At 40.8% G+C, this 24,468-nt stretch overlaps 1 protein-coding gene and 1 non-coding gene across 3 annotated transcripts in view; both read right to left on the bottom strand.

Annotated features, from left to right (window-relative positions):
* Positions 1-24,468, bottom strand: part of ERBB4 (erb-b2 receptor tyrosine kinase 4) — a 1,221,345-nt gene that overhangs the window by 1,003,765 nt on the left and 193,112 nt on the right. The window lies entirely within an intron of this gene.
* Positions 23,288-23,425, bottom strand: LOC119931119. Its single transcript, XR_005451980.1, has one exon. It is a non-coding gene; the product is annotated as a small nucleolar RNA SNORA7 (small nucleolar RNA).

Below are 24,468 nucleotides of genomic sequence, written 5' to 3'. Positions count from 1 at the left end.
GGAATCCCTGTTTAATTCTCCCAATCTGAGTCTCAACCAAGGCTAAATACTCTTTGAGTTCAACTCATGAACCAGTTGTGGATCTCTCAATAGAATGATTCAACCGAAAGTGTACCGATCAATAGAATGATTGAAACTCCATTTTCCCCACATAAATATGTCATGTGGAACTGAATCAAGAGACTTACACAAGTCAAGATGTACTTTGTTTATTGCTTCCTCCTAAACCATCTGACTTACCTGTCCATTACAGTGCACTCCATCATACTAAATTGAATTGCTTTGTCTCTTCCAAGCTTTTTTATGGTTTTCTTTTTACCAGAACTATATGGATCAGAACCAAGATAAATCATCTCTAAGTAAAATACTGGTACAATAGCAATTTCTTTCATTTTACCCAACCACATCTTCTCAGAGAGAGGAAAATCCAGGACAGAGGCAAATCATGACCTAAGTAATATATGTAATTACTGTTACAGTTTCCTCATATTGCATAATTCTTCTAACGGTCCCTGTCACAAAAGGTCAGAGCTAATATCATATTTAGATAAAATCTGTCCAGATTCTGACTAGTTCAACGATGTTGAGAAGTATTATTTAATATATTGATTCTGTTTATGTTTATATTTAATATTACAATATAACACTTGCCCCAAGCATTTAATTCTCATGATATTATATCTACTCTCACAAAGTTTCTATTAAATAATGAAGCAAATTTTATATATTTCTAAAGAAATATCTTTAGAAATAGAAAACATACTGGGAAATGGAACATAAGGAATTTCTGGTGAATTTGACCTACTGTCACAAATCTCTCCAGGGAAATGAGGGTGGGTTTTGTTTAGGATTTCATTTTGAGAAAGGAAATAATTTAAATGTTTAAATTAATAATACGATGATGAGAATGGTAGTAAAATCCTAGAGATATTTTCAGTAGACCAACTCTTAAGGACTTTCAAAGAGTAGTGGAGTTATGTGTCATTGTAGGCAATCATGATGACCATATTCACTTGCAAAATTGTTTCTGCTGCATAACCCCTCCCCAGCTTGTGTGCTTTTCAAGGAAATTATTTTTGTAAACAATGACAGCAGAGTGAGCTGATGTAAGAAGAGGACTAAGGTCAAAATGCCAAGGATGAAGGCTTGCAGAGAGATGCAAACTCTGGGGTAGGAAGATGAGAAGGGATCAGGGGTTTACCATTATGAATCCATTCATTGAATAGCTACTATAAACAGCACTTGAGAGAGGACAAGAAGTATGAGATGCAATCTCAGGTGCCTCCTTATCTGTCTCTTCCTTCTTCCCTAATTTACTCCAGCTTTTTTTAAATCTTCTCCTGCTACTCATCCTTTGACTTAAATTACCAAATAATAACCTCTCCATTGCTTTGGGATTGCAAAAAATATGCAAAAAAGTGGGGCAACTATATGATGAATGTGAAATGCAGTGTTGGCAAGGTGAAACCATTAACACCTCTGAAATCCCCCAGGAAGGTGAATTCAGGATTGCCCACTGTTTTACACACCCAGAAAAATACTGTTCATGGGCTCACAGTGCAATAGGATTAAAGTTTCTACAACAAAGTGCGGGTGGGAGCGAGATCTTTGGGCCATAATCATGATAGATTGTCCCTTTCCTCTGTCCTGGGGTTACTTGTGACTCTGTCTCATGAAATCCACCTGATGTTTACCTCAAATGGGCCTGAAAACCTTGCAAAGTAAGTTCTGCTGCCTGGTTTCACACATCCCCAGTCAGTGGGAAGGGTCATGTAACTACCAGGTCTGCCTCATTGGCTCTGGCCAGTAGCGAGACTGGAAGTGACCCAAAAGCAGAAATTGAAATGACACCTGCACCATGGTTTTGTAGTGGTGTGATCCAGAAAGCTGGGCAAAGAGACTTGACCTTTGTCAAGCTAGGTAGAAGGGAAGCAGCATGAACCCTGAAAAGAGCACAGAACTGGAAGTCAGAGCACCTGGGTTCGAATGCCAGCTCCACCATTTACCTGCTATGTGCTCTTGGACAAGTCACTTAACTTGGCAAGTCACTTAATTTCTCTGTGCCTCAGTTCACTCATCTGCAAAATGGAGATTCATCATCATCATCATCAATCATATTTATTGAGCGCTTACTATGTGCAGAGCACTGTACTAAGCGCTTGGGAAGTACAAATTGGCAACACATAGAGACAGTCCCTACCTAACAGTGGGCTCACAGATTCAGTACCTTTTCTCTCTCTGTCTGTTCTCTCTTACCTAGAATGTGATTCTTATGAGGGACCTGATTATTTGTGTCTACCTCAGTGCTTAAAAATCCACAATTATCATTACTATTATTATGGTATTTATTAAGCACTTACCATGTTCCAGGCACTCTACTAAGCACTGGGGTGGATACAAGCAAATTTAGTTGGACACACTCCCTGTCCCATGTAGACCTCACAGTCCCAATCCCCATTTTACAGGTGAGGTAACTGAGACACAGAGAAGTGAAGTGACTTGCCCAAGGTCACACAGCAGACAAGTGGCAAAGCCAGCGTTAGAACCCACGACTTTATGACTTTCAGGCCTGTGCTCTACCCACTACGCCATGCTGCTTCTCATAGTAGTAGTAATAGTAATAGTAGTTTTAAGGCCTGGAAAAAACAAGAGAAATTCAGCCTACTGAGAAAAGAGAAAATCATTGACTGAAAGGGATCAGTTCCTAAAGGAAGGATTTAGGACTGGAGGGTAGGAGCCTGTGAAAGCTGTAATAAAATTGTGATGTGCGAATGAAACAAAAGGAGCCAATTTGAAAAAAAGGAGGGAATACTCGTGGAGAAACGTTCAAACCTCAGGTCAACAAAGACTCCTCTCAGGGAATATAGTAATACAGAATTAAAGAAAATCTGATCCTGGCCCAGAAAATGAGGAAACTTAAATTAATGATAAATACTGATTATCCCAAAACTAGTGATTTTTCTTTCAGAATGTAACATTTTAGTGGGAATCACAAAGACCTGGTAAGTAATGGAGTAACATTCCTCTTAGAACAGGATGAAAACTTGCCAGATCCTCCCTTAATCAATCAATCATATTTATTGAGCGCTTACTGTGTGCAGAGCACTGTACTAAGTGCTTGGGAAGTACAAGTTGGCAACCTATAGAGACGGTCCCTACCCAACAGTGGGCTCACAGTCTAGAAGGGGGAGACAGAGAACAAAACAAAACATATTAACAAAATAAAATAAATAGAATAGATATGTACAAGTAAAATAAACATATGATGGAACTGAAAAAAAAAATTCAGGGTATCCTAATAGGGCCCTAGGTGTCTTATTTTTTTAAATCCCACTTAACCAAGAGTAAGAACTCCAAGTAGAGGACAAGTTTCTTTCCCTTCTTCTGAAACAGAGCAATGTGAGGTGGCTAATCTCCCCCATGTGCCTGCTATTTATGCTTTGGAACAGAATCAAAAGATTTGCATGAGAACAGACATCTGATCTGACTATCTATTACAATGCTTAGTAAGGTGCTTGGAACATAGTAAGTGCTTAAAAGATACCATAAAAACTGGAGTTCAATTTTCTTACTGTAGAACTTGGGTGATCTATTGTATAACTGTAGAGCATGACATCTGTAAGATTTCATTACATCTGTTGGCTGAAGTTTTATATTGTGTTTTCTCTCACACCTATGACATTTTCCAGATTCTTTTATGCTCATATTGTCCTTAGCTATCTTATCACCATCCCCTTCTTTAACTGAACATTTTTTAACCATGATCACCATACAATTTTTGAGAAGGTAGCAAGTATTTGTTTCCTTTTTTAAAAAAAATAAGTCCCCTAGGACAAGCTGTGGTCAGGGGTCAGAGACACCTCTACACCAGGGTGGGCTGCAGGGACTGCCCAGCCCAATGGTGCCATGTGAGGGGAACAGGCAAGGGGCTGGCTGCAGGTTGCATCATATGACTGGCAGGAGGGGAGTGGGAGGCTGGTGCCATGTTGGATCATAATTCAACCTTTTCACCTCAGGACTGGTAGAATTGATGCTCAGATAAACCAACCAAATGTCTCCATGGAGACCATACCCCTGTTGCGGATCCTGCAGCAATACTACAAGTCCAGAATGGATTGGGCTAACACAAAAATATATTTCTTTCCAAATATGACTGTACCCCTAAAGCATTTGATAGTCACTGTACTTTCAGTCTCACAGTATTTATGTATGCAGCCTTACACTCTGTCATTTCCCCTATTTGTAATTTAACATCTGTCTTCCCCTTTAGACTAAGTTCCCTATGGCCGGAGATTATCTTTACCAACTCTTCTGTATTATACTTTCCCAAGAGTGCTCTGAACTCAATAGGGCTCAACAAATGTGATCGATTGATTTTGCTAATGAAGTAAAAATTCCTTAGTAAATCAAAAAAATTAGGTAACCAGGGCTCATTAGATATTTTAGTTGTTAGTTGAAACTTTTAGTTAAAATTGAAGAAAACTGTGGTTTCAACAGCCTGATCTATTTATTGAGAATGAATATATCAGGAATGAAAGCATCAGGCTTTCCATCTCATTTAACTTGGATTTGCTTGCTGAGGCTGTGTTATATCTGTACCTCTTTCAAATATCTTTACATGCTCCCTTTCTGTAGCACTCTTTGCAACTAACAGCTCTTATCTTTTCTACCTGTTGGTTGGACTAGGAGAAAACTTTTCAGTAAGCCAAGTCACCATGACTACACCTCCAAACATACTGGCAGTACACAAGTGTTTCTATGAAACCATAAGTGTTTCTCCACTCTATCACTTTTACATTAGATTACAATTTGGGTATAATTAATTTCCAGAGATGCTCTCGCTTTCAACTAAAATAAACATTTCATTGGATCTCTTAATTAGATGTTAAATGTGAGAGACACTGCCTCTTGAAATCACATCAATCATAGTTGAGAAAGCTGACCAACAATTTTAGATTCCCATATTGATATTTCAGCCTTCCAACTAAGTACCTAGATTTAAATATGACTTTCAACATCATCATTGCCAGCGACATTATTCGCACCTTCATCATCCCATTGAAATTGCCATCCCCATCACCACCAAGACACACTGAAGCCCTAATTCATCCTAATAACAATTGTGATATTTTTAAAGTGCTTACTATGTGCCATGCACTATATTAAGTGCTGAAGTGGATACAAGCAAATTGGTTTGAACACAGACCCTGTCCCTCTTGGGGCTCACAGTCTTAATCCCCATTTCATCAATGAGGGAACTGAGGCACAGAGAAGTTAATTGACTTGCTCAAGGTCACACAGCAGACGTTAGCAGACAGAGCTGGAATTAGAACTCAGAACCTTCTGACTCCTGACTCCGTGTTCTAGCCAATAAGCCATGCTGCATCAAAGTTCCCTTGAATCTCCTTCGAAGTGTAGTTTATCAATCAATCCTGTTTACTGAGCACTTACTATGTGCAGTGCACTGTACTAAGTGCTTGGAGGAGTACAATTCAACAGAATTAGCAGACACTTTACTGGCCCATAATGACCTTACAGACTCAAGGATGAGTTTACATCTTCTTGTGATTCATATTTTCATCCAAGCATATTATTTTCAACAGAACGAGTACTTAAAGTTTCCATAAGGCAAAATGTGAGATTATGTGGAATAATTCTTGGCAACTGGGTATTATTGGTAGCTACTAGAAAGATCAGCCAATTTTGGAGGTTAGGAAATAGAAGACCACAATATCATTATCATCAGTGACATTTACGGGGCACTTGCTATATGCATAGCACAGGAATAAACATTTGGGTGAGTACAGAAAACTCAAAAGACATGATCCTTTAAAGAGACTGATTCTCTTAAGGAAATGTAGCCAAGCCATGAAGGAATACTTATGGCAACTCAGAAAAGAACAATATTTACTCCTTCTCAGTGAGAAGAGGCATTTTTAATCACGTCTTCAGTCAGCCATATTCAAATGTGGATTCAATTGTATTTGTTGAACACTCAACGTGTGCAAAGCACTGTACAAAGCACTTGGGAGAGTACAATATAACAATACACAGACACATTCCCCTGCCCACAGCAAATTTACAGTCTAGTGGAGACAAACATTAATATAAATAAATAACTAAATAAATAAACAACAGATGTGTACAGAGGGTATTGTGGGGTGAGGTGGGGGATGGTGGTGGTTAAATAATCTCCCTGGTAAGTTTTTGGGACGCAAAATAGGATCTTTTAGCCCCCAAAGGCACATATTTATTTTTTTTTATTTTGTTAGTATGTTTGGTTTTGTCTCCCCCTTTTAGACTGTGAGCGCACTGTTGGGTAGGGACTGTCTCTATATGTTGCCAATTTGTATTTCCCAAGCGCTTAGTACAGTGCTCTGCACACAGTAAGGGCTCAATAAATACGATTGATGATGATAATGATTTGGAAAAATAATTAAATCAATCATATTTATTGAGTGCTGACTGTAAGCAGAGCACTGGATAAGCACTTGGAAAAATACAATATAATAGAGTCGGTAGATACAATTTCTGGTCCAAAAGGAGCTTACAGCCTACAGGAATAATCATTAAATTATAATAAATTATTTTCATAACATTATCATTGTCATTCAGAAGCAATGGTTCTCCTTAAGAAGATACATAGGTGCATGTCTTTAAACCAGTAGGAAAGAAGCAGTGTGGCTCAGTAGAAAGAGCACGGGTTTTGGAGTCAGCGGTCATGGGTTCAAATCCTGGGTCTGCCAATTGTCAGCTATGTGACTTTGGGCAAGTCACTTAACTTCTATGCCTCAGTTACCTTATCTGTAAAATGGGGATTAAGACTGTGAGCCAGCTGTGGGACAACCTGATCACCTTGTAACCCTCCAGCACTTAGAACAGTGATTTGCACATAGTAAGCACTTAATAAATGTCATTATTATTATTATTATTATTATTATGAAAGATCGCCATTCAAAAAGGATAATGAAGTAATATAGAAGTAGCAGGTTAGGTTACACAAAATCACATTTCATTTTACATTTTCAATATTCCAATTTCATTCATACTTTCAAATTCATTCATACATTCAAATTCCTAATTAAAGGACTTAAATGGTGGCAAACTTTTTATTATGGACATGGTCAATTTGATTCTAAAGAAAATGAAGAACTTAATTCAGAAACAAAAGAAATGCACACTATGAAAGAAATGCTTCCTGCAGGACTGCTCTAATTCCACAGTTGAATGTAGCACCTGGAAAAATATATCGGGTATCTCATGTGAAGCTTTTCATTATTTTAGCATTATTTCATTATATGGTTACATTCATATTCAGCATATAGAATATAAAGTTTGACATTTTAAGTATTGTAGAAATTTTATATAAGCAATTGTTAAAAAAAGGTTTACTTTTCAAGAACATCTGTTTTCCTTGCTGTTTTCATGTCCTTTTTAGTAATGGCCATTTCTTTCACAGAGTGGATCAATTCTGTATGCAGCCAGGACTACCAGAGTCCTATTTTTGGCATCTGTAGATAAAGAATTTAACTCTGAATTCCAACAGAAAGATTAACACATCTCTATTATCTGTATTTCCTAATTACCAAGTATATACTTTCATACATCCTCCCACAACAGAACAGCATTTGTGAACAGGGAAGAATATGTTGGGAGAGGGGAGAGAGAGAGAGACAGAGAGAGACAGAGACAGAGACAGAGAGAGACAGAGAGAGACAGAGAGAGAGTGTGTGTGTGTGCACGTGCATGTACACCTGCTAATTTTCCTCATTGATTGAAGTATAGGGAGCAATTTGTTCAGTGTTAAGATTTATGATTATTAAGCTTCTCCTAAGTACAATATCTGTTAAATAATGCTACCTTGTATTTTGTAGATAATATTGAATATAACTTACAATAAATTCTGCTTTAAGGTCTTGATATAAAGATTTCCAGATGAACAAAACAACTTGGTCAAGAATTGTGGTAATTTGTTCTTCTCTTTACTATATAGTCTGTTTTAGGATACTAGGAAGATAACACATTCTGAGCCTAAAAAACCCCCAAAAAACTAAGTCATTTTAAAGTGCAAAAAAATATTTTCATGAAACAAATATACCCCTGTGCACTCTTCCTCCTACAAGGTAGCATCTTGCTTATTGCTCATGACTGGCTAATGGAAGTAAGATCAAGTGCTTGGAATTAGCCTGGCGGTGTTGGCTGACATGTGCACTTGTCTGGCTCAGTTTTATCTTCAGGCATCATAGCAGGTCAAACTGAGTGCTAACACTGTAAGTCACAGTGTTTGTGAAAAGGCATTGGCAGACATTTCTAAACATTAGGTCTTCCTTGGCTCAAGAGACTGACTCTCCTGAGAAAATCTCACCTTCCACTGTGTCAGGAAAAGAAGGATTTACAAAGAACAACGGATGAATATCCTTTGCAGACATGGATGGTGTTCACTGTTCTACTAATGAAACGATAATTACGCTTAATTAGGAAATCCATGGCCTAAGTATTCATCATTCATCTTAGGTTCATAAACTTGGCTGCACAAATGTCATAAAATAGTTTCTTCTACTGGTCTTCCAATATGGACAGCTTTGTTTGGTACAGTGAAATGATCCCAGCACTCTAGTTTGCCTTTGTTTACTGTTTTGCACTTAAAATTTTCAAATAGGGTTTGAAGTGTATGTCCACTTCTTTTCAGCAGACAATCCCTCCTGACCTAGCCAAAGTATTTCAGTATCTTGTTATTAAGAATGCCAAGAGAGACTATCCCAAAAGGTTCTTATGGATTTTACTGCAGGTTAACAAACCCTATGCCGGAACATTTTTTAGAAATCAATTTCCCCTCTATGATAATCTTTTTTTTATTCTTTAACTAAAGAAGATCAAGAGGTCAAAAAGAAGTCAAGATTAACCAATGAGAGTACAAGCTTCTATGCCTAAGAACTATTTAGGATGATTCTTCCAAAGATTCAGATTCTGCCTTCTTAGGAAGCCACTGATATGGGAAGATTCCTGACTCTGAGTATAGATTTCGTTTCCCCTAAAGGGAATACATTCTGCAAATGCATCTGATTGACATGATTGTTATGTTAAGTGTTTAGTTCTGTGTTCTGCACACAGTAAGCGCTCAATAAATATGGTGGGTTGAATGGGAAGGCCAGTTGAAAATGGAAAATCTAAATTGGACCACAAAATCTTTTAAGAAAACTTGGAAATTTAAAGTGGGATTCATAGTGGGATTTCACTATACGAGAGTGATTAAGGTTTTGAAGGGAAGATGACGTAGCATGAGCCAGAGTGTGGTTCCCTCTGCCTTCCAGCAGAGAGGAAGGGCTCATGCACTTAGACACTAGACTACCACAGCCCAGGGATCATGTTTTCCAACTGTATTGTTTTGAACTCTCCCAAGTGCTTGGTTCAGTGCTCTGCAAACAGTAAGTGCTCAACAAATATCACTAATTGATTGATTACCTCATTTGTGTCTAAGTCTGGCAGAGGGAGACCAGAGTTGGGCAACAAAAAGCATCTGGGAATAGAGGAGCCAGGAGGGTTCCTTAAAAGTATCTGCACCTCTATTTAGCCCAGGTTTTTTTCTAGTGTACACCACCATTTTGTTGATTTTTCTGATGTTTATCAATCAATCAATCTAACAATCATATTTATTGAGCACTTACTGTGTGTGGAGCCTGAAAATTCACTTGGGAGAGCATAATATAACAATATAACAGAGTTGATAAACACGTTCTTGTTTATTTAGCACTAACTGGGTGCTTATTGCTTTCCTCATTACCACAGAACTCTATCCCTGTGCATCCCTCCAGAAATGTGTGGAGAAAAGTTTGTTTGCCTGATTACCCCAGCTGAAAGTATCTTGCAGCTCTTTCATGCGCTGGAAACTGTTAATTGGAACAAAACTGAATCCCACAAAATAAAGGCAAAATAGCCTTTGCTGCATGCAGCTTTGACTGAAATCCACCTCTCACTGAAGGTGTCCCTTACCCCTCTGAAATGAAAACTTACTAAAGAAATCCAACTGAAGCCATCTGAAATAAAAGAGGTTACTGTGAATGATAACACTAAATATTTGCATGCCTACAGAAGAATTCGGGGGATAATTGAAGAAGGAAAATCTCTTCATTTTCATTTCTTCCCTCTAGTTAAGCTAGACATTTTGGTAGGGAATGAACACTTCCATGTCTGATACCCTGGGTTTGGAGCCCTAGTTTTGGGTACCCTGTTGAAACTCCTAGCAGTAACCTGAACACTGTGGAAAAATTGAATTGAGCCATAGAGATCTGGCTTTACCAGATCTTTTATATCATTCACCAGGTGCAGATTGCAATAATAATAATTCATTCATTCATTCATTCATTCATTCGTTCAATCATATTTATGGAGCACTTAGTGTGTGCAGAGCACTGTACTAAGCACTTGAAGAGTACAATTCGGCAACAGATAGAGATAATCCCTACCCAACAACAGGCTCACAGTCTAGAAGGGGGAGACAGACAACAAAAGAAAACAATTAATAATAATTATAGTACTTCTTAAGCACTTAGTATAAATCAAGCACTGTCTGAGTGCTAGGGTAGATGCAAGTTAATCATGTTGAGCACAGTCTCTGTCCTACATGGGGCTCACTGTCTTAATCCCCAGTTTGTCTTGTCTTATGCTATTGAGTCATCTCCGACCCATAGTGACTCCATGGACACGTCTCTCCCAGAATGCCCCACTCTCCATCAGCAATCATTCTGTCAATCAATCCCATAGAGTTTTCTTGGAAAAATTACAGAAGGGGTTTACCATTGCCTTCTTCCACGCAGTTAACTTGAGTCTCCACCCTCGACTCTCTCCCACACCACTCCTGGCCAGCACAATTGAGTTTTGACTTGCAGCAGATTGCCTTCCACTCGCTAGCCACTTCCCAAGCTACGAATGGAATGCATATGCCTCTGCTTGACACTCCCTCCAGTAGCCGAGAATAGCAGAGTAATGGAAACTCTACAGGTGCAATCCTGAGATGGGTAATCCCCATTTTACAGATGAGGTAACTGAGGCCTAGGGAAATGAAGTGACTTTCCCAAGATCACACAGCAGACAAGTGGCAGAGTCCAGATTAGAACCCAGGCCCTTCTGACTCCCATGCCCATGCTCTATCCACTAAGCCACACTGCTTCCGTGCAGATGCACAATTGCAACCTGCCGCTTCCTATGGGAGGTCCCTCCAATCAATCAATCAATGTAATTTATTGAGTACTTACTGTGTGCAGAGCACTGTACTAAGCACTTGGAAGATTACATCACAATAGAGTTGGTAAAACACAATTCCTGCTCTCCCTGCTGGAGTACTCAGGAAAGTATGGAAGTTCACCTGACCTATTTTCCTATCATATCCCAGGGTGTAATAATAATGATGATAATAATAGTAATAATAGTATTTGTTGAGCGCTTACTATGTGCCAAACACTGCTCTAAGCACTGGGGGAGATACAAGATAATCAGGTTGTCCCACGTGGTGCTCATAGTCTTCATCCCATTTTCCAGATGATACAATGAGAAGAAGAAGAAGAATGGTATTTGTTAAGCACTTAGCATAGCGTAGTGGATAGGGCACAGGCCCGGGAGTCAGAAGGTCATGGGTTCTAATCCCAGCTTGGTGTCCTGTCTGCTGTGTGACCTTGGGCAGGTCTCTTAACTTCTCTGTGCCTTAGTTACCTCATCTCTAAATTGGGGATTGAATCTGTGCGCCAGCCCCACATGGGACAGGGAGGGTGTCCAACCCAATTGACTTGTATCTACCCCAGTGCTTAGTACAGTGCCTGGCATATAGTTAGCACTTAACAAATACCATCATTATTATTATTACTTACTTTGTGCCAAGCATTGTACTAAGCACTGGGATAGATACAAGATACTCAGGTTGGACATATTCCCTGTCCACATGGGGTTATTAGGAGGAAGTAGTATTTATTACCCATTTTAAAGATGAGGAAACTGAAGCACAGAAAGTGAAGTGACTTGCCCAAGGTCGCACAGAAGACAAGTAGCAGAAGTGGGATTAGATCCTAGGTCTTCTGACTCTCTGGTCCATGTACCTTCCACTAAGCCATGCTGCTTCTCATGGAAGTTTCTAGGAGAAACTATCAAAATGATTCCTGGCATTCAGTGATTCCCAGAATTGTAGTCAGTCCAATCAATTTCATTTAGTAGCCTTCAGAACATTGCAGGGGATATTGTACACTATACAGCAACTCAGCTGTTGTCAAAGCCAATGTTCCCTCTGTAAAGTTTTAAACTGTAGTAAAACAATACTACAACCCAAGTCCAGGTACAGTATATAAATATAGACAGGTAAAGAAGACAGAGGGATACTAGCTGAGATACATGCTTGGTTTGGGGCTGCCTTCTCTCTCTTTTGGAGAGGCACATCTACACTCAACAATAAAGTCACATTCCTCTTTTAAACTAGAGATAAATTATCCAAGACCTGCAAAGTCCTTAAATGGCTATTGAAGGTGGAGATGCCTTCTCCTAACTTTAGCATGCTTAAGGGCTTAGGCAAATACAAGAGAGATAAGAAAGCACTATGTGAAAGCATTAGAGCACAGCAATGTTGCTGGTTATTCTCATAGCTGAGAGGCTACTTTTGCCAGCATCTCATGAAATGCATTCCAAAATATCAGTGGACAATTTTACCTCTAACTACTCAAATCTACCTCTGTGTCTTGGAACACAGATTCTCATATGCCTCCATTATTTACCTGTAAAGTCACCCCTAATGAAGGAAAGTCTGAAAACATTTCTGTGGAATTTTCATGATCAAAATGCTGTTGTGATTACAGTCTCTAGATTGTAAGCTCACTGTGGGCATAGAATGTGTCTTACAACGCTCTTACATTGTACTCTCCCAAACATTTACTGAAGTTCTCTGCACACAGGGAATGGTCAATAAATACCATTGATTGACTAATAATTCAGCTCTACTTTTGAGTGGTCATTTTTGTTTTAGTGATACAAAAAGTAATGAGAATTAGCTCATTTTATCAGTTCCTCAGTGACCTTCATTTATTCATTCCTTCATTCAATTGTATTTATTGAATGTTTACTGTGTGCAGAGCACTGTACTAAGCACTTGGGAAGTACAAGTTGGCAACATATAGGGACAGTCTCTACCCAACAGTGGGCTCACAGTTTAGAAGGGGGAGACAGAGAACAAAACAAAACATATTAACAAAATAAAATAATTAGAATAAATATGTACAAATAAAATAAATAAATAAATAGAGTAATAAATATGTACCAACATATATACATATATACAGGTGCTGTGGGGAGGGGAAGGAGGTAAGGCGAGGGGATGGGGAGGGGGAGGAAGGGGAGAAGAAGGAGGGAGCTCAGTCTGGGAAGGCCTCCTGGAGGGTGTGAGCTTTCAGTTGGGCTTTGAGGGAAGGAAGAGAGCTAGCTTGGCGGATGTGCGGAGGGAGGGCATTTCAGGACAGGGGGATGACGTGGGCCGGGGGTCGATGGCGGGACAGGTGAGAACGAGGCACGGTGAGGAGATTAGCTGCAGAGGAGCGGAGGGTGCGGGCTGGGCTGTAGAAGGCGAGAAGGGAGGTGAGGTAAGAGGGGGCGAGGTGATGGAGAGTCTTAAAGCCGAGGGTGAGGAGTTTCTGCCTGATGCGCAGATTGATTGGTAGCCACTGGAGACTTTTGAGGAGGGGAGTAACATGCCCAGAACGTTTCTGGACAAAGACAATCCGGGCAGCGGCGTGAAGTATGGATTGAAGTAGGGAGAGACAGGACGATGGGAGATCGGAGAGGAGGCTGATACAGTAATCCAGACGGGATAGGATGAGAGCTTGAACAAGCAGGGTAGCAGTTTGGATGGAGAGGAAAGGGCGGATCTTGGCAATGTTGCGGAGGTGAGACCGGCAGGTTTTGGTGACGGCTTGGATGTGAGGGGTGAACAAGAGAGTGGAGTCAAGGATAACACCAAGGTTGCAGGCTTGTGAGATGGGAAGGATGGTAGTGCCATCAACAGTGATGACACCGTCAACATTGACCTTCAGTTTTAACAATTAGGATTAGAATTATCATAACACTGTCATGCCATATGAGAATCCAGTGTTCACCCTGATATACTGTGCCTTGATTCCTAGTAAACTACAACATTCAGGAAGAGATCTAAACTTTTTGGTGGCTGGATCCTTATCCCTTGCCAATCTGGAGAGAACAGCAGATATTCAGAATTAATCAAACCATCAGTCAATTTTAATTATTGAATGGTTACCTTGTGCAGAGCATTGTACTAAGCACTTGGGAGAGTACAGCACAACAACATAACATACACATTCCTTGCCCACAAAGATCTTACAGTCTAGAGGAGGAAACAGACATTAATAGTAATAAATACATTACAGATATTACATCTGAACTGTGGGGTTGGGAAGGGGGATGAGTAAAGCAAACAAGTCAAGGAGCTGCAGAAGGGAATGGAAGAAAAGGAAAAGAGAGTTTAGTCAGGGCAGGCCTCCTGGAGGAGATGTGCCTTCAACAAGGCTTTGAAGTAAGGGAGAGTTATAAATAGGGAGGGTACTCCAGGCCAGATGGAGGATGTGGGTGAGAGGTCAGCGATGAGATAGATGATACTGAGGTACAGTGAGTAGGTTGGCCTTAGAAGAGCAAAGTGTGCAGGCTGGATTGCGTAGTAGGAGAGTAGCGAGGTGAGGTAGGATGGGGCAAGTTAACTGAGTGCTTTAATGCTGATGGTAAGGAGTTTCTGTTGGATGTGGAAGTGGATGGGCAACCACCAGAGACTCTTGAGGAGTCGGAAAACATGGACTGAACTTTTCTGTAGAAAAATGAAGTATGGACTGTAGTGGGGAAAGACAGGAGGCAGGGAAGTCAGCAAGAAGACTGAGACAATAATCAAGGCAGGATAGGAAAAATGTGTGGATTAACATGGTAATATAAGCACTTAGTACCTTATACCACTTCATTCTGTCTTACACTCAATGCTATTCTTCCTTTAGACTGTAAGCTCTTAGTGGTCAGGGAATGTGTTTACCAACTCTGTTGTATTGTACTCTCCCAAGTGCTTAGGACAGTGCTCTGCCCACTATAAGCACTCAATAATAATAATAATAATAATAATGGTATTTATTAAGCACTCACTATGTGTAAAGCACTGTTCTAAGCACTGGGGAGGTTACAAGGTGATCAGGTTGTCCCACGGGGGGCTCACAGTCTTAATCCCCACTTAACAGATGAAGTAACTGAGGCAGAGAGAAGTTAAGTGACTTACCCAAAGTCAACAGCTGACAAGTAAGCGGAGCTGGGATTTGAAGCCATGACCTCTGACTCCAAAGCCTGTGCTCTTTCCACTGAGCCATGCTGCTTCTCAATAAATAAATTTTAATAAATTTATATTATAATGTAAATTAAATAAATTTTAATTTAATAAAATTAAATTTTTAAAATAAATAAATGATGCTTCTCAATAAATACCATTGATTGATTGCTTCGCCTTTAAATAAAGATTCAGGTCCAGGTTCAAGTTCTTAACTCTTTGGAGGAAAAACTATGATTTAGGATGAAATGTATGACTCAGTAAATCTCCCAACTCAGCTAGAGTTCATTGGTATTGAGGGAACCTCAAGAAGAGCACTATACATGCAAAACATTCTATTATATCTTTTCATCTTGCCTTCCATTTTCATTTTTACTTTTGAAAAATCAGTGGCCTAACTCAAACATCCCTCCACCCTCAATCCCAGCTAAGAGAGCCTTTTTTATTATTATTTTCTCTAATGGAAAAATATTCTTCCTCAACCATTAGACATTGAAATAGAATTTAGTCTAATCGTATATTTGTGTCTAATACATGTTTTCGTAATTTTATTTATGAATGTTTTCTTTAGACAGTTGCTAGCTCTAGAATGTAACTGGCTATCAAGGGTTCAGTTTAAAAGCCAGTTAGCCACACTGCATGGAAGACATGAAATGTGTTCAGACAAACTGTCACTTGGTTACTGTGTGATGTGGCTAGAATAGAGTAGGTAAGCGCAGTGGGGGACTAAAGTGTCCTTTCTGAAATGTGATAGTTTAGATAATGGATAAACAATGATGAATTTCATGGGGATGGATTTGCACTGGCTTCATCCGGAGTCTCCATATGAGATTGCTTCTGAATGTGGTGTATTCATTTTCTTGCTGTTGTCGGAGTCAATTTTCTGGGCCAAATTTTGCCCCCGGCAATGCCTAGTGGTTTCCTGTGGAATTCTGGAGGGCAAAAATCAGTCTCTGCATAGTGCAATTAGTTAAATATGAACGACTAACATTTTAAAGAGCTGAGGTAGCACCTCCGATTAATTCTTTCAAAATAGCAAAGATTTATGCCTTATTTAACTTTTTTCATGGTTCACAGTTATTGGTGGTATTTTACTAATATTTTGAATTATTTCCTAAACAAAGATGATAGCAAACAGGTGAACTACTTTTAATAACTTCCTGGGATCATTTTGCACTTAGTTATTATCTGCCTTCATAATCTATGAATTTTAAGGGTTCCAGAAATCCCCTGTGGAACCCAGGACAATAATCCTGACTCCACCAGGTTTCTAGCCAACTCCTGAAACATGTTAAAGAAAATGTCTGTACAGTGGCTGTCTTGTGCCTTCTTCTGAAACAACAGCCTATCAAATAACGGGACATCCTGTCAGCATCAAGATACAATTCCAATCCTTTACTGGATACAAATCCAATCCTTCCACCTCATAATCACCTACTCACACAAACTTTGGAATTCTGAACTTCAGAGTTCCTAACTCAAAATTTTGGAGTTGGCATATTGTTTAAATATTTATCCGCCTCTCTTCCCCATCCCCCTCCTTCCTCCTCTCTACACTGCCCTCGCTTTCTAAACGGTAAAGGCAGCTGCATCTGTACCCATGCCAATTTGGCTAACCACCTGTTTTCTTCTATGAGAGATGTAATTATTCCTCACCAGTTGGGTTCTAAATCTAAATCACACATCATCATCCACTTAAAGTATGTGAAAAATGGGAGTTCAGAACAGAGATTGACTGAGTTAAAGGTCAAAAGAGTAAATGTTGTCATCATTACCAGCATATTAGGAATGAATTAAAGAACAGAGGGGAAGAAACCATCACACTTTAACAAATAATTACCATGCAGAAATTTGGCCCCCATTAAACACTGTGTTCTGAGATAATAGGTCCTCTGAGACAAAATCTGAGACTAATTGGGTACTTCCTAGAGAACCTAGCACCCCATTGGCTCCTAGGAACTATTAAAGGATAATATTGTTCCTCATTTATTCAAAACCACTTAGAACAAACTGTTTGATACTTGGACTCCAGTAATGTTTGGAAACTATTCAAAATTGGCTTGTGGGGATTCCTTCTCTGCAGACTGTTATCCCGTCTTCTTTAAACTGTAAGCTTGTCTCTAGACTGTAAGCTCACTGTGGGCAGGGAACCCCTGTTGCATTGTACACTGTCAAGTGCTTGGTACAGTGCTCTGCCAATAGTAAGCACTCAATAAAGAGACAGCAGCATGGCTCAATGGAAAGAACATGGGCTTCAGAGTCAGAGGTCATGGGTTCAAATCCCGGCTCTGCCAGTTGTCAGCTGTGTGACTTTGGGCAAGTCACTTAACTTCTCTGTGCCTCAGTTCCCTCATCTGTAAAATGGGGATGAAGACTGTGAGCCCCATGTGGGACAATCTGATCACCCTGTATCCTCCCCAGTGCTTAGAACAGTGCTTTGCACATAGTAAGCACTTAACAAATGCCATCATCATCATCATCATAAATAATAATCAATCCTATTTATTGAGCACTTGCTGTGTGCAGAGCCCTGTACTAAGTGCTTGGGAGAGTACACTATAATAGAGATGGTAGACATGTTCCCTGTCCACAATGAAGTTACATCTAGAGGGGGAGACAGACATTAATATAAAGAAAACATACATATGTATAATTTCTAGAAATGTACATAAGGCAGCTCTAATGCATCATTAAATGATTGATTTATTGAGACTTGGTATCACCAATTTGGTATCACCATTCATTACACAGCTTCACAGCAGTTCTTAAAAAAACCACTCTGGTGTCACAGTGATTCCAGACCACGATCGCTATATGCTTTTTCTTAGCCAGCAGGCTGCGTAATTTGTACTTCTCCCACAAGTCCAACAGTGGTTGAAAATGTCCATGGTCCTTTCCGGCCATTTATAGTTCAATGCGGCACAGGAGTTTTGGTCTGACTAGATAAACCACAATGATGGACCGTTCATGGGGAACAAAAACAAAGGTCTGGAGAACCAGAATGTGGGCTAGTCCACCTGGAGCCTCAGATAGGTGGCTATCAGTGCCAAACAGATGAAGAAAAAAGACAACAAAGAAAATCCATACTAAACTGCTGAACGTGGATTTCCGGTGTCTTATACTACCTTCTGCAACCTTCTCTGAGCCTCCTGGGAAGCTGTGAAGGAGAGTAGGGGGTTGGAAATCACAAGCTTAATTATCCTCATCAGTCTCTGAGACAAGGCTCTTAAGAGTTTTAGCTTCTGTAAACACTTCCCTGGTCGCAGATAAGAAATCTGCTGAAAGGCTGTTTTGTGGGGGGAAGCCCAGAGGCACTGCCATGATTTTGGGGTGTGTGTCTGTGTGTGTGTGTGAGAGAGAGGGGGTGGGAGGGATGAATCAGCCCCTCAAAAGCATGAGGCCATTGTTGAACTAGGAAGAGGGTTGGCAACCAGAACTGGAAAAAATAAGTCTCTTAGTTGAGGAGTCAGACTGAGTACTTTATCCGTTTGGAGGGAAAACCAGAGATTGTGTGTGCTTTCAATGTGGGGAATTCTGCCTTTAGGGAGTCTAAGTTACCACTGAAGTTGCCAATGTACCTATGTACAGTTTGAAAAGCTTGTCTAAGCCTTTTGATCAGACTGGCCTATCTCAGCATTACCTTATTTGATCAAAAATAAAAATTCAAAAGAAAGAGTGAAATGCTGGTCCAACTTTTCCCGGGCTGTGGAAAAATATTTGTTAAAGAATTACTTCTTGTCACAGACCTTTAGGCCTCCAGACCTCCAGAGCAGATTGTCTGTTTCTTAATGTATGTGGATACCAGAAAACCAAGGCATCTGTGGAAAGATGTGTACTTCTGCCTGGTCTGGATATGGTTCATACTTCTGAGCCAGTATGTTGTTTCAGCTGACTCTTCAGTCTTCTCCAAGTTCTTTGTCCCCTTAGTCCTAAAGTTGAATGGCTGCCCTTAGCCCAAGAAGGGGTTGCCAGGGAGGTTCATGGTTGGGGGGTGGGGGGCCAGGATTATTCCCTTATCAAGTCCACCCAGAAAGTCTAGGTTTGCAGTAAAGTGTGACTTCAACATGAATATCCCAACTCCATTCCAGTTCTCATTTTACTCAACCAAATAATGCTATTTGATGAGAAGCAGTGTGGCCTACCGGAAGGAGAATGGCCCTGGGAGTGAGGATCTGGATTCTAAAACTATTTCTGCCACTTGGTTGCTATATGACCTTGGATAAGAAACTTAACTTCTCTGAGCCTCACTTTCCTCATCAGCAAAATGGGGATTCATAACCCATCTCCCTTGCGCTTAGCCCCATGTGAGCCAGGGATTGTGTCCAATCTGATTATTTGAATCTACAACAGCAGTAAGTATAGTGCTCGGCATTTAACACAACTGACATTAGTATGATGACTAATATGGGTTTTCAAGGAAATTTACTTAGAGTCTCCCAAATTCCACCTGCTAGGGATCTTATCTTCATACTGGTATAGCGTTTGGGCTTTGTAGACTGCTCACTTTCATTCATTCATTCATTTATTCATTCATTCATTCATTCATTCATTCACTCATTCAATCATATTTATTGAGTGCTTACTGTGTGCAGAGCCCTGTACTAAGCACTGATGTCAAATAAAGCCCTCACTCAAAGGACATCCCCCAACCCCATTATAGAGAGAAATGCTGGCTTTATTCCTTTCTGATAATACATGTTATCTCTGTATATTAACAGAGCAGAGTGTCATGGCAGAGTTGAACTCTTTATTGACCTGTGGATTTGGGAATTTGAGTAGATTGTTCTTGCAGAGTATTGCTAATGATGATGATAACAATAATGAAAATAATAATAATAATACTTCTAGAATTTGTTAAGTGCCTTAATGTTCTTCAGCCTAATTGCTAGTTGCTAATTAAGAGTATGGATAAAGTCTGCCAAACAATAATTTCCCTCCTGCTATTTTCCTTAAGGGTTCTCAGAGTACTATTATGAATTAGTGGTAACCCTGACTGAGCAACCCAAAGAATTTGAGGATTGATCAGATGTAGCTTTTCAACTTTGAGCCAGTCTAACACTTATAGGTTCATTATGACATTTTCTTGACGACTCTTAATAATAATAATAATAATGGCATTTGTTAAGCGCTTACTATGTGCAAAGCACTGTTCTAAGCGCTGGGGGGGGATACAGTGTGATCAGGTTGTCCCACGTGGGGCTCACAGTCTTAATCCCCATTTTTACAGATGAGGGAACTGAGGCTCAGAGAAGTTAAGTGACTTGCCCAAGGTCACACAGCAGGCTTGTGGTGGAGCCGGGATTCAAACCCATGACCTCTGACTCCAAAGCCTGTGCTCTTTCCACTGAGCCACGCTGCTTCTCCTGACTCTTGGATAAAATACTTGAAATGGAACTGGATCTGATGCACTCACTTGGTGACAGGGAATGAGGTCAGACGGGACATCATCCATACTAGTTTAACCAAACAAATGCTTTACAAGACAGACCCAAGACTCCAGTAATTTTCCCTGGCAACCAAATACCTCAAACAGGATTGGAACTTGTTTGGTAGCACCAGTGAAACTAATCGAGCAAAACATGCTTTTTGGCTTTGTGAGATAGCAATCAATCAGTGGCATTTATTGAGCTCTTATTGTGTGCAGAGTGCTGTACTGAGCACTTCAGAGAGTACAGTACAATAGAGTTGGTAGACATGATACCTGCCCACAAGGAGCTAGCACTTTGGTAATAATAATATTTGAAATAATAATAATAACAAGAAGAATTTTAACAATAATAACAGTAACACTAATAATAATAATTTATTGAATTTATATAACATTATGCTTTTCCAACATGCTTTTACATCAATGATCTTATCTAATCCTCTCATTTTATCCTCACAATACTTTATCCTCATGATAACAGCGGCATGGCCTAGTGGATAGAGCAAGAACCTAGGAATCAAAAGGACCTGGGCTCTAGTCCCGGCCTCACCATTTGTCTCTTGTGCGACCTTTGGCGAGTCACTTAACTTCTCTGTGCCTCAGCTACCTCATCCGTAAAATGGGGATTAAGACTGTGAGCCTCATGTGGGACAGAGATTGTGTTCAACCTGATTACCTTGCATCGACCCCAGGGCTTAGTAATAATAATAATAATAATGATGGCATTTATTAAGCGCTTACTATGTGCAAAGCACTGTTCTAAGCTCTGGGGAGGTTACAAGGTGATCAGGTTGTCCCACATGGGGCTCACAGTCTTAATCCCCATTGTACAGATGAGGTAACTGAGGCACAGAGAAGTTAAGTGGTAGTTAAAATATTGGGGAATTAGGGAAAAAGGTAAGGTTTGAGCTATAACGCTTTCTTAATGGGTGGCTGCCTTTAAGCCTACACTGTATATAATAAGAATTTCCGACTTGCCCAAAGTCACACAGCTGATGAGTGGTGGAGCCGGGATTAGAACCCATGACCTCTGACTCCCTAGGCCGCGTTCCTTCCACTGAGCCACGCTGCTTCTCTCTGTGATCAACATCACCAGGGTCCGTGGCTAATTGGACTAAGGGGATGATGACTACAAAGGATGTAGGAAGACGGGTTCCTAGAGAGCGGCCCTGTCCGCACCCCTTTACCCATAATAATAATAATAATAATGTTGGTATTTGTTAAGCACTTACTATGTGCCAAGCACTGTTCTAAGTACTGGGGGAGAAACAAAGTAATCAATGTTGTCCCACGTGGGGCTCACAGTCTTAATCCCCATTTTACAGATGAGGAGTAGTCCCTGGAATAATAATGATGGTATTTGTTAAGCGCTTACTATGTTCAAAGCACTGTTCTAAGCACTGGGGGGGATACAAGGTGATCAGGTTGCCCCACATGGGGCTCACAGTCTGAATGTCCATTTTACAGGTGAGGTAACTGAGGCCCAGAGAAGTGAAGTGACTTGTCCAAAGTCACACGGCGGACAGTTGGCAGAGCCCGGGATTAGAACCCATGATTTCTGACTCCCAAGCCCGTGCTCTTTCCACTGAGCCATGCTGCTTCTCTATCATAGTAAGTGCTTAATAAACACCACAAAAAATCCCTGTGATGTTGGGAGAGGCAAATATTTCCCTCCATTTTACAGATTAGGAAACCCAGGGTCAGAGTCACACAGCAGGACAGTGGTCAAGCTAGGACTAGAGCCAAGGCTGCCTGACTCCCACATTTCTCTAGATCACACTGCCTCCATGCTGATGAAATGATATTGGTTAAAATTTCCCCTGAATATTGCTGGGGTAAAGCCAGTTTTGGGAAAGTGTGGCCTAGTGGAAAGATCCTTGTCCTGGGAATCAGAGCACCTGGATTCTAATCCCAGCTCTGCCAACTGCTTGCTGGGTGACCTTGGACAAGTCCCCTAACTTCTCTGTGCCTCAATTTCCCCTCCAACATAGACTGTGATCGCCATACGTTACAGGAACCGTGTCCATCCTAATTAACTTGTCTCTATCCCAGTGCTTAGGACAGTGTTTGACACATAGCAAGCATTTAACAAATACCACTTAAAAAATGGAGTAGTGGGAGAAACAAGAGGAGAAAGAGCACTTGCAGGGTCTTTGAGTACCACGAACTCAGAAAAAGGCCAGACTGGTGGGTTCTCTGAGACTAACTAGGGCAGCGTAGCCTTGGCTTAGAGCCAGAGAGGAGTATAATACTGCAGAAGAACGGACTTCCCATGAGTTGCTGAACGCAATTTCTTGTCTTGTTTTATGCTGTCGGGTCATTTCCGACCAAAAGTGACACCATGGACACATCTCTCCCAGAACGCCCCACTCTCCATCTGCAATCCTTCTCGTAGTGTAGACATAGAGTTTTCTTGGTAAAAATACAGAAGTGGTTTACCATTGCCGCCTTCCGAGTAGTAAACTTGAGTCTCTACCCTCAACCCCCATGCCACTGCGGCCCAGCATGGGTGAGTTTTGACTTGTAGCAGATTGCCTTCCACTCTCTAGCCACTGTCCAAGCTCGGAATGGAATGGATATGCCTCTGCTTGACTCTCCCTCCCATAGCCGAGGCTGATAGGGCACTGGAAACTTTCCAGGTGCGACCCTGAGAGGTGCAACCTAATTTACAGTGGTACAGTTGATCCCTCTTCTACCTGGGGATGCGGGAGATAATGGGAAGAGAGGTCACTCCACCTCATCAGGGTCATTTATTCTGGAGAGGTAGGGCAACAGTGACAAGGGATACAGCAGAGAGCTACCTGGGAACCAGGAAGAGCAGCAGTCAGGGGCCCAGACAGAGCCAAACCCTGGAGAATCTTGGGATCTACTGAGTCCTCTCTGACCCCTGCCGAGACAGGAACAGTCCTGGAAGTTGGAAACAGCAAGAAAGGTGGAGTAGGAGCCTCTCTCTGCCTGTTCACCTCACTCCCTACCCAATCTCTCCCTCTGTTTCTTGGAGAGAGCTGCAATCAGGTGCTAATTAGTCCAAAATTCCAATATCAGAACAGGTTGACTGGCTACTAACATCTTTTATGTGCTAATCCAGTCATCTCTTTTTGTTTTAAACTAGTATTTGTTAAGTGCTTACTGTGTGCCAGGAACTGTACTAAGCCCTAGGGTAGATACAAGGTAATCACGTTGGACACAGTCCATACCCCATATGAGGCTCACAGTCTAAGTAGAGGGGAGTAGAATTTAATCTCCAGTTTAACCCCCATTGAAGTAACTGAGGCACAGAGAAGTAAAATGCCCAAGTGCCCAGCCCAGGGTCACACAGCAGGCAAGTGGCAGAGGTAGGATTAGATTCCAGGTCCTCTGACTTCCAGGATCGTGCTCTTTCCACCAGGCCATACTATTCCCCTTTTGATTCTGCACTGCTGTGGGGGATGGGGAGGTCATGACACTCCAAGATTTCTGGAAACATTCTTGATCTTTCCAAGGAATGTTTTCATTGCTCTGCCTATGTGATTCTACATTTCTTTATTATCAGTTTCTTTTATTGTGAGTCCTATGTTGGACAAGGGCTATCCTGGGTCCAGTTATCTTGGACCTATTCCAGGACATAGCATGGTGCTTTGGTACATAGTAAGCCATTAATAAATTATGTCATTTAAAAGACAATAACAACAGTGTAACATTAATTCATCTCACCTATACA

This window comes from Tachyglossus aculeatus, chromosome 7 (assembly GCF_015852505.1).
Source record: "Tachyglossus aculeatus isolate mTacAcu1 chromosome 7, mTacAcu1.pri, whole genome shotgun sequence".
In the NCBI taxonomy this organism is placed as follows: Eukaryota; Metazoa; Chordata; class Mammalia; order Monotremata; family Tachyglossidae; genus Tachyglossus; species Tachyglossus aculeatus.
The sequence above is the reverse complement of the archived record's forward strand: the minus strand, read 5'-3'. Positions and strand labels throughout refer to the sequence as shown.